This window comes from Epinephelus fuscoguttatus, linkage group LG5 (genome assembly GCF_011397635.1).
Source record: "Epinephelus fuscoguttatus linkage group LG5, E.fuscoguttatus.final_Chr_v1".
NCBI lineage: Eukaryota > Metazoa > Chordata > Actinopteri > Perciformes > Serranidae > Epinephelus > Epinephelus fuscoguttatus.
Window position 1 is genome coordinate 37230500 of NC_064756.1, and position 11930 is coordinate 37242429.

An 11930-nucleotide genomic window follows, 5' to 3' on the forward strand; every position below is an offset into this window, starting at 1 on the left:
TCACTAGTCACTTGAAACAAATTTAGGATGATAGGATACAGGTTGAAATAAACCGAAATTTCCCTTTAAGATTCAGACTTTCAGGAGGTTTTTATTGGGAGCCGAATTATCGGCAGAGGCCTTTCCTAAACAAATAGACCAGGCGATTTAAACCTGTAAAAATACTGAATAAAGCAGTTTCACAATAAAAAAAAATTCAGCATCAGGTTCAGGTTCATCATGGAGGGGCTGCTAACTACAGGGGTCGAAAATGTGAATGGCCCTATTTAGAGTCAAAGTTTGGTTCATTCATTCTGGGCTACTGTAGAAACATGATGGACTCCATGAGGACCTGCTCCCTTTGTAGGTATAAACAGATCATTCTAAGGTAACAAAAACACTTTTTATTGTCAGGTTATTATACTATAATGAAAACATATTTATTATATTATATTCAGTTTCTGTCATTATATCTCACTAAATGCTACACACTGGACCTTTAACCACAGCATTACTGAAACATTAACTCTCTCCGTATCGGCTACATACTGTGTCTGTAGTTGGCAGAAACGTACAATGCCAACACTTCTTGTGACAACTGGGTTGGGTTGAAACCAAAAAACTCTGTGTGCAGTATGTAGAGGAAGTAGAAGCCAAGGCTAAAACAATCCCTGCCTTGTAAAGCTTGTAACGCATGATGCAAGAAATAGAAGCGAAGAGAGATATAAACGTTCCAGACACACATTGTTCTGATGCTGTAAGACTTCTGTGCTTAGTGTACTGTAAATCCACCATGTGCATTTTATCTTACTGTTTATATAACACTTACATTTTTACAGTGTACTGTGCACTGTAATCAGAGCATACAGTGGGAGAAAAAAAACACACTGATTTGCCTGATTGTAGGTTCCAATCACACAGGCCTATTATTTACACGCAGGTTGATTTAGTCATGTGACCCTCGTGCTATTATGAGAGCATATGTACATAAAGTATTTTTGGCAGGAACCATCTGTAACTTTGAAATGCTTTCTGTTCAACCATGCTACTGTTTAGATCTACCCAGCAGCTGTGTGGTTTGTTCCAGGAGGCTAAAGGACAGGAGGTTCTGTGTGTCGAACATGACTAAAACACTCTTTTAAATCAGGATTGCCTTCATTTGTAAATGGTTATAATGATGTTATGTTTTCCACAATAAATACTAATACATAATAAGGTACATAACTATAGTCAGTTAAGGAGACAGTAGACAAACCTTTCAATAAATGCATTAAGAGAAAAAAACACTGAAATAAATTCCAGTCTAAGCAGTTTAAACAGGTTTGGGTTTCATATGTGTTTCATGCCAGGAACACTGTGAGCTATTCTAATCTCTTCCTTTCATCCAGACCTCTACACACATACAGTACACACCATGTATCACAGATCCAATCTGTGCTCAGTTCCTCCACCAGTTCAGCCTCTGAAAGCTCATCACCATGAGCCGTGTGTTATGTGCACGTGTGAGTGTGACTGCATGTCTGATGTATGTGTGTGTGTGTGTTCTTGATGGAATGACTCACAGTGTCTCTGTTCCTGCTGTGGCTTCATCAAACTTTTTCAAAAGGGAATCTAATGAGTCAATAAGTCTGTTCTGGATTTGCTGCAATGACATTAAAGTCGTCACTAATACCGCCTGACAGCTGCTGAGGACCACAAAGCTTCTGGCTGCTGAAAATCTCTGTAGGGGACAAACGGAGGGATCTCCTTTTAAAAACTGAACCAACACCACTGTGACACACAGTGATCATTAAATGATAATTGTCAAAGCTGTGATCCTGGCTACCACATGTACGTACATTGGAATATTACCTTCTGAAGTAAAAGGAAGCCATAAAGAAGTATTTTACTGCTGGAATTTTTTTTTAAAAAGGGATGTCTATGCAGTAGAAAGATACAAATACCTTAGAAACTGGTGCCACATGACCACAGAAAACAGAGAAAACAGGGCTGTGGCATTCGCTTTTGCTTAAGAGGTAGAAAACAACTACCAGAATACTACTGGTACTACTACTAATAATACTCTACACCAGGCCAATAAATGCTCATGCTGGTGTATGATATAATGCAAGCTTATCCATTTTGACTAAGCCCCTGGAAGTGCTGCAGACTTCATTCATTCATTCATCTTCTAACTGCTTCATCCTCTTGAGGGTCACAGGGGGGGCTGGAGAGGCAGGGTACACCCTGGACAGGTTGCCAGACTATCGCAGGGCTGACACATAGAGACAAACAACCACTCACGCTCACATTCACACCTATGGACAATTTAGAGTTATCAATTAACCTAATCCCCAATCTGCATGTCTTTGGACTGTGGGAGGAAGCCGGAGTGCCCGGAGAGAACCCACGCTGACACAGGGAGAACTTGCAAACTCCGCACAGAAGGGCTCCCACGCCCGGGATCGAACCAGCAACCCTCTTGCTGTGAGGCGAGAGTGCTAACCACCACACCACCGTGCCGCCCGTGCTGCAGACTTGTAAGTCAATGTTAGTAGTGGCCAAACAATGCAGTTACAGCTTCCAGGTCTGTCACATGATGCACTGGGCACCAAAAACTTTTCAACCATAGACTTAAATTGGAAAAGCGACACCTGTAAATCGGTGGATGTTTGTTTTGAGCATCACAACCCCTGCTAAATGAAGAATTTGATCATAAGATTTGGAAAGACTAGAGGAACCACACTACTGTATTAATCACCAGAAGTAACTGGCTTGGCCAGTAGAAGTCTCTAGTACGCCTGCTCTATGGGCCCAGTGATGTGGAAGCAGTGCCATCATTAGAGCAACATATCTGGCTTCATGGACCATTGAGCTATTTTTAACTTCTTTTTTTAAAGATTTTTTTGGGGGGGCATTTTAGCCTTTAATCAATAGGAAAGCTAAGTATGAAAGGGGGAGAGAGAGAGAGAGAGAGAGAGAGAGAGAGAATGAAATGCAGCAAAGGGCCACAGGCTGGAGTCGAACCCGGGCTACTGCGGCAACAGCCTTGTACATGGGGCGCCTGCTCTATCCACTAAGGCACCACTGAGCATTTTTGATAGGAATGAATAAGGTCCCTCCTCCAATGCTGTATCCACTGCTCTTTATGCATCCATGCCCCAGAGCATGCAAAAATCTAGGAGTTTGGCGATGAACAAATTCTCATGCTCGACTTGTCAAATACTGACACTGCGTCAGTGGCCCTAAACATCAAACTATGATGCTCCATGTACTCCAAGTGTTTTGAAATTGCAAATAAAAAGGCCTAAAAATGAAAAGTAAATTCAAAATGGCTGACATCCTGTTGGGTTTAGGGCATGCTCCAAGAGACTTTTATTTTGTAAGTCTTCATTTCACCAAGGGGGCTGCTTCATTAAACTTATCTAGGGGGCGCTACCGAGCCCCCTTGGCAAACCAAAGCAAAAAAAATCACGTCAGATAACACATTTGAGGACGTCTGATGTGTATGCCAAGTTTCGGGAGTTTCCAAGCATCCCTAGCCCCTCAAACAAGCTTCCTGTTTTTCGGCAAATAATGTGACAGCACGGCAATGGTGTATGATGAAAACTGAAAAGCTTCATCTCTGAGTTTTATCAAGGTCTCGTGACTTTTCCGGGTAAATTTGAGGTTTAAAGAAGGTAAAGAAGAAATCATTATATAAAAAATTTCTGTTTGCCCGTAGTGCTATGAGCAAGATTCAAAATTCCTCTGTTGATGTCTTCAGGGCTGAGCTGTCATCAAACGTATGAATTTTTGAAAAGATATGACCATGTGGTGTCAAGTTACAACAGCTTTTAGGTGGGTCCAGCCATTTTGCTCGCTTTTTTCTGGGGATTTTATACATGCCTCCCAATTTTTGTAGGTCAAACGGGTCAAACATACTGCAGGAGCTGCTTCGTTGAAATATTCTAGGGGGCACTGTTGAGTAATTTTTTCTCACCCAAGCATAACACCCCTACAGTATAACATTTCTCACCAGTTTTCATGAGCTGCCAAAGTGTCAGGCGTTTTTGAGCATGTTCAGACCCTCAAAAAGGTGATTCATTTTTTATATTTATTAAATTCCTTCCTCGTAAGGCTTGGTGCTCAGGCCGCACTTCAATTAGATAACAGTAAAATGAGTTAAATATGGATCAGTAACATTTCTACAACAATACATGCTTCACCAATCTGAATATTGTATGCTCCCATTAAAGGTGGAAGGAGGCTAAAGCCTTTCCCAGCATGCAATGGCTAAAGGCAGGGAACACCTTGGACAAGTCGCTAGTCCTTCACACACAGACAGTCAAACACATTCACACTAAGATTCACACCTATGGACAGTTTAGAGTGTTCAGTGTCAGTTTCCTCCCACAGTCCAAAGCTGGCGACTCTAAACTGCCTGCTCTGTGATTCTTCCATAATATTTCAATTGTAGTGTCTGTGTCACTGACATATAGAGAGAGAACAGACCAAAACAAAATCACCACATGTGTGTAAAAAAAAGTTGTAATGGGAGCAATCTTTACATGTTGACTACAGTACCACAACTACTATACTGGACTGAGAATTATATACAACAGCCACAACAGAAGTCAATATTAGCACCAGACATTTTGTCTGTCACGATGATTCAAAATTCCATTGCATGCCTCAAGAAGATAAAATATTCAGATATTAATTCAGATGACTGTTTTTTTTTCTTTTATTGGACTATAGAAACACAGTCCTCACACATTACTGTCTAGCGACAAACCTCCTTTGTTTATTTCTCAAAGTATCAGCCAGTAGATAAAATGCACTCAACAGTTCAGCAGCTTCAGAAAAGAAAAAGGTGTCCTCAGGCAGCCGAGCATCAGTCTAGCTGCTCCTGCTGCTTCAGTAGCCCACGGCAATGACATGAAAAGAAAGTTCTTCTTAACTTCAGTCCAAAATATTGCCAGTTTTTCTGGTGCAGTATTTCTTCTATTTCATAGTGTGATGTTATTTCTTCACTTGTCACTTATCGACAGGAAAACAACAACATCAGTCCAGAGATGCAAAGGTCACAAAAGCCTCTTTCATACATATTCCCTTTATAAGGACAATGTTGTTTTTATAATGTGCCAAAAAAATAAGAGCAGCAGCATAAACCTTGGGGCTCAGCTGTTCACACATACAGCTATAGGTGTGTTCTGACCGAAATGACACAAATAAGGTGCACAAATGAAATGATGAAAGCCTCCAGGGGCCGTATTCACTAACATTCTGAGGACACTCTCAGAGAGCTCCTGACTAAGCCTTCAAATCCCTAGCAAGGAGCAAGGAGTCCTATCTTAGAAGTGATTTAGGAAAATTCTCAGAGCAATTCTGAGCAAAGAAGGGATGGAAACTTTTACCTTAGTGAGTAGGTGTGGTTGACCTTGTTGTTAGGTATGATGCATTTGTTTAAAAGACGTGATTGGTTGTCTTTAAAAAGCCTGTGGACACCCAGTTGAAATTAAATGTACTGTGTCACAGTATGAGACTATGGTGCTGAAATTAGCTTGGTTTCCGTCCAAATTTAACGCAAAGTTTAACTGAATTTTCATAAATTCGGCAACATCATATACTGTTATGCAATTATAGGAGCCACTCAGTTCACCGTGATAAGCAATGGGTGGCACTAATTCTCCAGTCAGGGGCCACTGTAAAATGAGATGTCGTAATTAATAGTGCACGAGTCAAACCTCAAACTAAAGAAAACATCCATCCATTTTCATCCGCTTATCCAGGGCCGGGTCACGGGGGCAGCAGGCCGAGCAAAGCACTCCAGATATCCCTCTCACTGGCAACACTTTCCAGCTCCTCCTGGGGGACACCAAGGCATTCCCAGGCCAGACAAGATATGTAATCCCTCGAGCGTATTCTGGGTCTGCCCCGAGGACTCCTACCAGTGGGACGTGCCCGGGACACCTCCAGTGGGAGGCCCACAGGAGGCATCCCAGTCAGATGCCCAAACCATCTCAACTGACCCCTTTCGACACAAAGGAGCAGTGGCTCTACTCCGAGCTTCCTGTGGATGTTTGAGCTCCTTACCCTATCTCGACAGCTGAGCCCAGCCACCCCATGGAGGAAACTCATTTCCACCACTTGTATCCGCAATCTCATTCTTTTGGTCACTACCCAGAGCTCATGACCATAGGTGAGGGTTGGGACATAGATGGACCAGTAAATCGAAAGGTTTGCTTTCTGGCTCAGCTCCCTCTTCACCACGACGGACCAGCGCAGTGCCCGCATCATTGCAGAAGCCGCACCAACTCGCTGATCCATCTCAAGCTCCATTCTACCCTCACTCGTGCGCAAGGCCCCAAGATACTTGAACTCCTTCACTTGAGGCAGTAACTCTCTCCCAACCCGGAGAGGGCAATCCACTGGTTTCCAACAGACAACCATGGCCTCAGACTTGGAGGTGCTGACTCTCATTCCAGCTGCTTCACACGCGGCTGCAAAATGCCCCAGTGCATGCTGGAGGTCACGGTGTGATGGAGCCAACAGAACCGCATCATCTGCAAAAAGCAGAGATGCAATTCTGAGGTCCCCAAACCGGACCCCTTCCTCCCCCTGGCTGCACCTCAAACAGGATTCGAGGACAAACAGGATTGTTGTAAAGAAAACAAAGTATGTATAATAACAGAGAGCACACTGAACAGTGGAAATAGAGATTTGAACAACTAATATTTTAGCAACAGTGCCTTGCGAAGTATTTATCCCCCTTGCTGTTTTTCCTTTGTTGTTGCATTACAACCTGTAATTCAAATGGATTTTCTATTTTTTCTCTTTTTTTTTTAATGAACCTACATCACAAAATAAATGAAGAAATACATTAGCTACAATATTTCCCAAATAGACTGTAGTGAATGAGCAATTACTTCTGTCACCAACAATGTTCTGTGTTGCCCATATTATCTCTTGCCAGTAACACTTAATAGCTGGGCAGCTCCAAAATATATGGAAATGGTCTGCAAGCTGTTCTCCACATTTCCTCCAGCATAGACCCCTTCCCACATCACCTGCCCGTACACATTTTACATTTGGTTTGTTTAAAGAACAATCTTCAATCTTAATGGATTGAATACTTGAGTATAATGTTGAAACATGTTTCTTGTTATCCTTATTTTTGTACATGTCAATTAAATTGAAATTTGGTTTACCTTTTATCGGTACAAAAAGTTTTCCACCTCCCCCAAGTGTGAAAAATTTTTTGAATATTTGATATTTCTGCTGTTTTTTAATGCACAAATTGAACATGTGCATTAAAAGAGGTGGATGTAAACACACCTAGTGTTAGTGATCACTGCTGATGGAGGGCAGAGACAAAGCCAAGTCATCACTGCAGCACTGTTGTATTTTTACAGTTGCCAAATATCTGATCACTTTATTTCTGGCATTGTTGCGTTGGATGGGAGATGTGAGTCTAAAGAGATTGACCGCAAGCAATATTCTCAATGTCATTCAGTGTTTGGAGAATATTTCTCCTACCTATTTGTCTCTCTGCCATTTCCCCGTCTGCTTAAAGAACTCTTAAGCACCTTACAAGTCCTCCTCTTTACTCCTACCATTTTTTTTTTTTTACCTTAGGCGCTCTCTCAAGGGCTAAGATGCTTTGTAAATACCTTTTATCTTCACAAGGACCTAGTCTTAACTAGTCTTAAATTCTCAGAAAACTCATAATTCTAAGAATTTTATTAGAATTTGTCACCAGGAGCAACTCGAGCTTTGTGAGTACAGCCCCTGGTTTACAACATTTAAAGCATTTTGGGAGCAGACATGCTGTTGGATTGTGTCATGGACCTTCATCCTACTTAATTATAGTCATTCGGTTAGTATTGTTATCTAATCTGGACTTGTACCTCTGCTGAACTCTGAATTTCTAGTATTTCACTTTCCATCTTTTCTTTGAATTTCCTTCCCATGAGGTTTCCCCCCACCCTTTTTTTCCTCCCGCAGTTTTGTGTGTGTTCTCTTGTGAGATTAAAGATAAGCTAAGATCTTGTAAGATAAGATGAGATAAGATAAAACTTACTGAGGGAAATTGCTGTGCAGTGGTTGTAATACAAAGTTTGTAGAATGCAAATATAAAGAGTGCTTATATAAAAGCCTAAAAGTGCAGTAAGATAACAAGGGCCCTAACTAGCTGACTGTCAGCCATCGGTCAATATCAGGCCATCAGTGAGCATCTGTCGCCCTGGCTTTTGCAGTGTGTCCCGTAGGGCTGCCCTTTTAAAGTCAGAGATTCAAATCTTCTGTTGGAAACCCCTCAGCTGGCTGAGAGTGCCTCAAGTCAAGCAGTCTTTTTTTTTTCTTTTTTTTTTAGTGAATGTGCTGTGCAGTGTACTTCTGGGGACGTTTTGGTCCCCGGATTTTGCTGCAGAGGGAGAGCTCTTTGTTTTTACACTACTCTTTGGTACAGACAGCTGCAGACGTGATGTGGCGGCACAGATGAGGAGAAACTTTCCACTGTAAGTCTCTGTGATAATATATCTTCTGTCCTCTGCTTGGAAATGATACATTTACAGTTCACATATCCTTAATACAGCCCAGTCTCTGGCTTTTGTTTGATATCCAGTGTTGGCAAAAAATTTTGTTGTACATTTCCAATCCATCTTTAGCCCCATTAGGCTTATTTAACATGTTGAATGATGGGTGACCGGTCAGCCTTAAATGACAAAATCAGACTACTGCCAACTGCTGTTATGGGGAGATATTTGCTCTCATGTAGGTGCAAAGCATACATGTTAGCTGGCTGTTGGCTGTAGTCATTGCGATGTGTCCATGTTAAACTTTTTGGCCGAGACACAGGTGACGTATGGCAGCACAATAATCAGCCTTCATTGCCGCTAGTTCTTTCATGTCGGTATGGTGAGTCCGGGCCAGATAAGATGAGATATGATAAAATGTACTTTACTTTTCCTGAGTAAAGTTGTTGTGCAGCAGTTGCAATACAAAGTAGAAAGACTGCAAATAGTAAGAGTGCTAAGAAAAAAGTTGACATCTGCAGGCACACCATCTTTATCCTGTTACACTGAACTGACTGAGGGCTGAATTAGATCATTAATTACCTTACCTTAAAGATACTGTAATCATTGTGTATATTTTTACAAAATAAAAATATCCTCTTGCCTGAGTCTGGGCTGAGCCCCAGAGGTCACTCTCTGCCATTAACACACAAAAAATCCCAAACAGCCGGAAGAAATTTGATGCTTCCTCCCTCAATCACTGCGGTCATTTTTCAGTAAGGCTGTGCTTTTTAGTCTGTGTGATGGCCGTCATCCTGTGTTAAATTACACAGCCTACAAAAGAGGTGTTTTTCGAGATTAGCTGTTGCATTTCAACATGTTGCAAGAGCTCAGAATGTGTTTAGCAGAAAATGTCAGCCACTTCATCCGTTTGCTGGAACAATCATGATTTCAGAGGATATTACGATGGTATCTTACATAGCTTTGCCTGCTGACACCAGCTGGAGCCTTTACTATAATGACATTTCCTTTACTTTCATCACGCCTGGTGAATAGCGCTCACAATCACATAATCCTTTCGCTCCTATATTTGACCAATCATATTTCTGCCAAGCTCTCTGCTCACAGACGTACAGTACATACAGTACACAGAGTTTCTCCGGACAACAACCACATGTGAGGCATGTGTGCTCTGTGACTGGTCATGTGTTTAACACTGAGTCCATGTGCAGAGACGAGCTTCACAGTGTTAGAGGCTGACAGATCTCTACAAACTGTACACACACACACACACACACACACACACACACACATACACACACAAAGATGATCACTCTGGCATTCTTTTTATTTAACAGAGTCATTTCAGGGACTGTTCTTTTTTTTCAGAGGGGGGAGTGACTATCAACAGCTGCTGCAACAATCGGTTTGCATAACCAAAGAATTTCTGCACAAACTGTCAGAAACCGTCTCAGGGAAGCTCATCTGCATGCTTGTCGTCCTCATCGGGGTCTCGACCTGACTGCAGTTCGTCATCGTAACCAACTTGAGTGGGCAAATGCTCACATTCGATGGTGTCTGGCACGTTGGAGAGGTGTTCTCTTCACGGATGAATCCCGGTTTTCACTGTTCAGGGCAGATGGCAGACAGCGTGTGTGGCGTTGTGTGGGTGAGCGGTTTGCTGATGTCAACGCTGTGGATCGAGTGGCCCATGGTGGCGGTGGGGTTATGGTATGGGCAGGCGTATGTTATGGACAACGAACACAGATGCATTTTATTGATGGCATTTTGAATGTACAGAGATACCGTGATGAGATCCTGAGGCCCATTGTTGTGCCATTCATCCACGACCGTCACCTCATGTTGCAGCATGATAATGCACGGCCCCATGTTGCAAGGATCTGTACACAATTCCTGGAAGCTGAAAACATCCCAGTTCTTGCATGGCCAGCATACTCACTGGACATGTCACCCATTGAGCATGTTTGGGATGCTCTGGATCGGCGTATACGACAGCATGTTCCAGTTCCTGCCAATATCCAGCAACTTCGCGCAGCCATTGAAGAGGAGTGGACCAACATTCCACAGGCCACAATCAACAACCTGATCAACTCTATGCGAAGGAGATGTGTTGCACTGCGTGAGGCAAATGGTGGTCACACCAGATACTGACTGGTTTTCTGACCCCCCCAATAAAGCAAAACTGCACATTTCAGAGTGGCCTTTTATTGTGGCCAGCCTAAGGCACACCTGTGCAATATTCATGCTGTCTAATCAGCATCTTGATATGCCACACCTGTGAGGTGGGATGGATTATCTCGGCAAAGGAGAAGTGCTCACTAACACAGATTTAGACAGATTTGTGAACAATATTTGAGGGAAATGGTCTTTTGTGTGTGTAGAAAATGTTTTAGATCTTTGAGGGAGCAAATGGGAGCAAAAACAAAAGTGTTGCGTTTATATTTTTGTTCAGTGTATATGTATATATATTTATATGTATACACCACCTCCACAATGGAGGCTTTGAACATGGACCACTCGGATTCCATGTCCCCAACCTCCTAGATGCACAAGGAATTCTTCCAGAGGTGGAAATTGTAGACCTCATGGACAGGGGCCTCAGCCAGACATTCCCAGTTCACCCTCACTACACATTTGGGTTTATCTGGTCTGTCCGGCACCCACCCCCACCATCTGATCCAACACACCACCAGGTGGTTGTCAGCTGACAGCTCTGCTCCTCTCTTCACCCGAGTGTCCAAGACACATGGCTGCAGGTCTGCTGATACGAAAACAAAGTCAATCATAGATCTTTGGCCGAGGGTGTTCTGGTACCAGGTACACTTATGAGCCTCCCTATACTCGAACATGGTGTTTGTTATGGCCAATCAATGACTAGCACAGAAGTCCAATAACAAAACACCACTCAGATTCAGGTCAGGCAAGCCATTCCTCTCAGTCACCTCCCTCCAGGCTTCTCTGTCATTGCCCATGTGAGTGTGGAAGTCCCCCAGAAGAACTATGGAGTCCCCAACTGGCACCCCTTCCAGGACACTGGCCAGAAACTCCAAGACTGGGCACTCTGACTCTGTACTGGTGTTTCGTGCTGCTTTTAGTGTGGGAGCGGACTAAACCATTTTGCATCTTAGAGGGTATGGCAGTGTATGGCAGTGTCAGTGCCACACATTTAGAAAACAATCAGCTGACAAGCATAGATCCCAATGAAACTTTATCATGGCAGAACAAAGAACAGGATGCAGGTAAATTGACATCAGAGCACACTGAAGATTAAACACAGATTCATTAAGTGAACACTTTGCTCCTACTAGACTGAAGTAAATGTCCCTCTGCTGACTGCTGCTGTTTGCAGATTAACGCTTTCTGTTTACAGATTTGCATGGTAATGACAGAGTATTTACATATAATACACACATTTAACACTGGTCTACATTATGTGCTTACTAATCAAAGTAA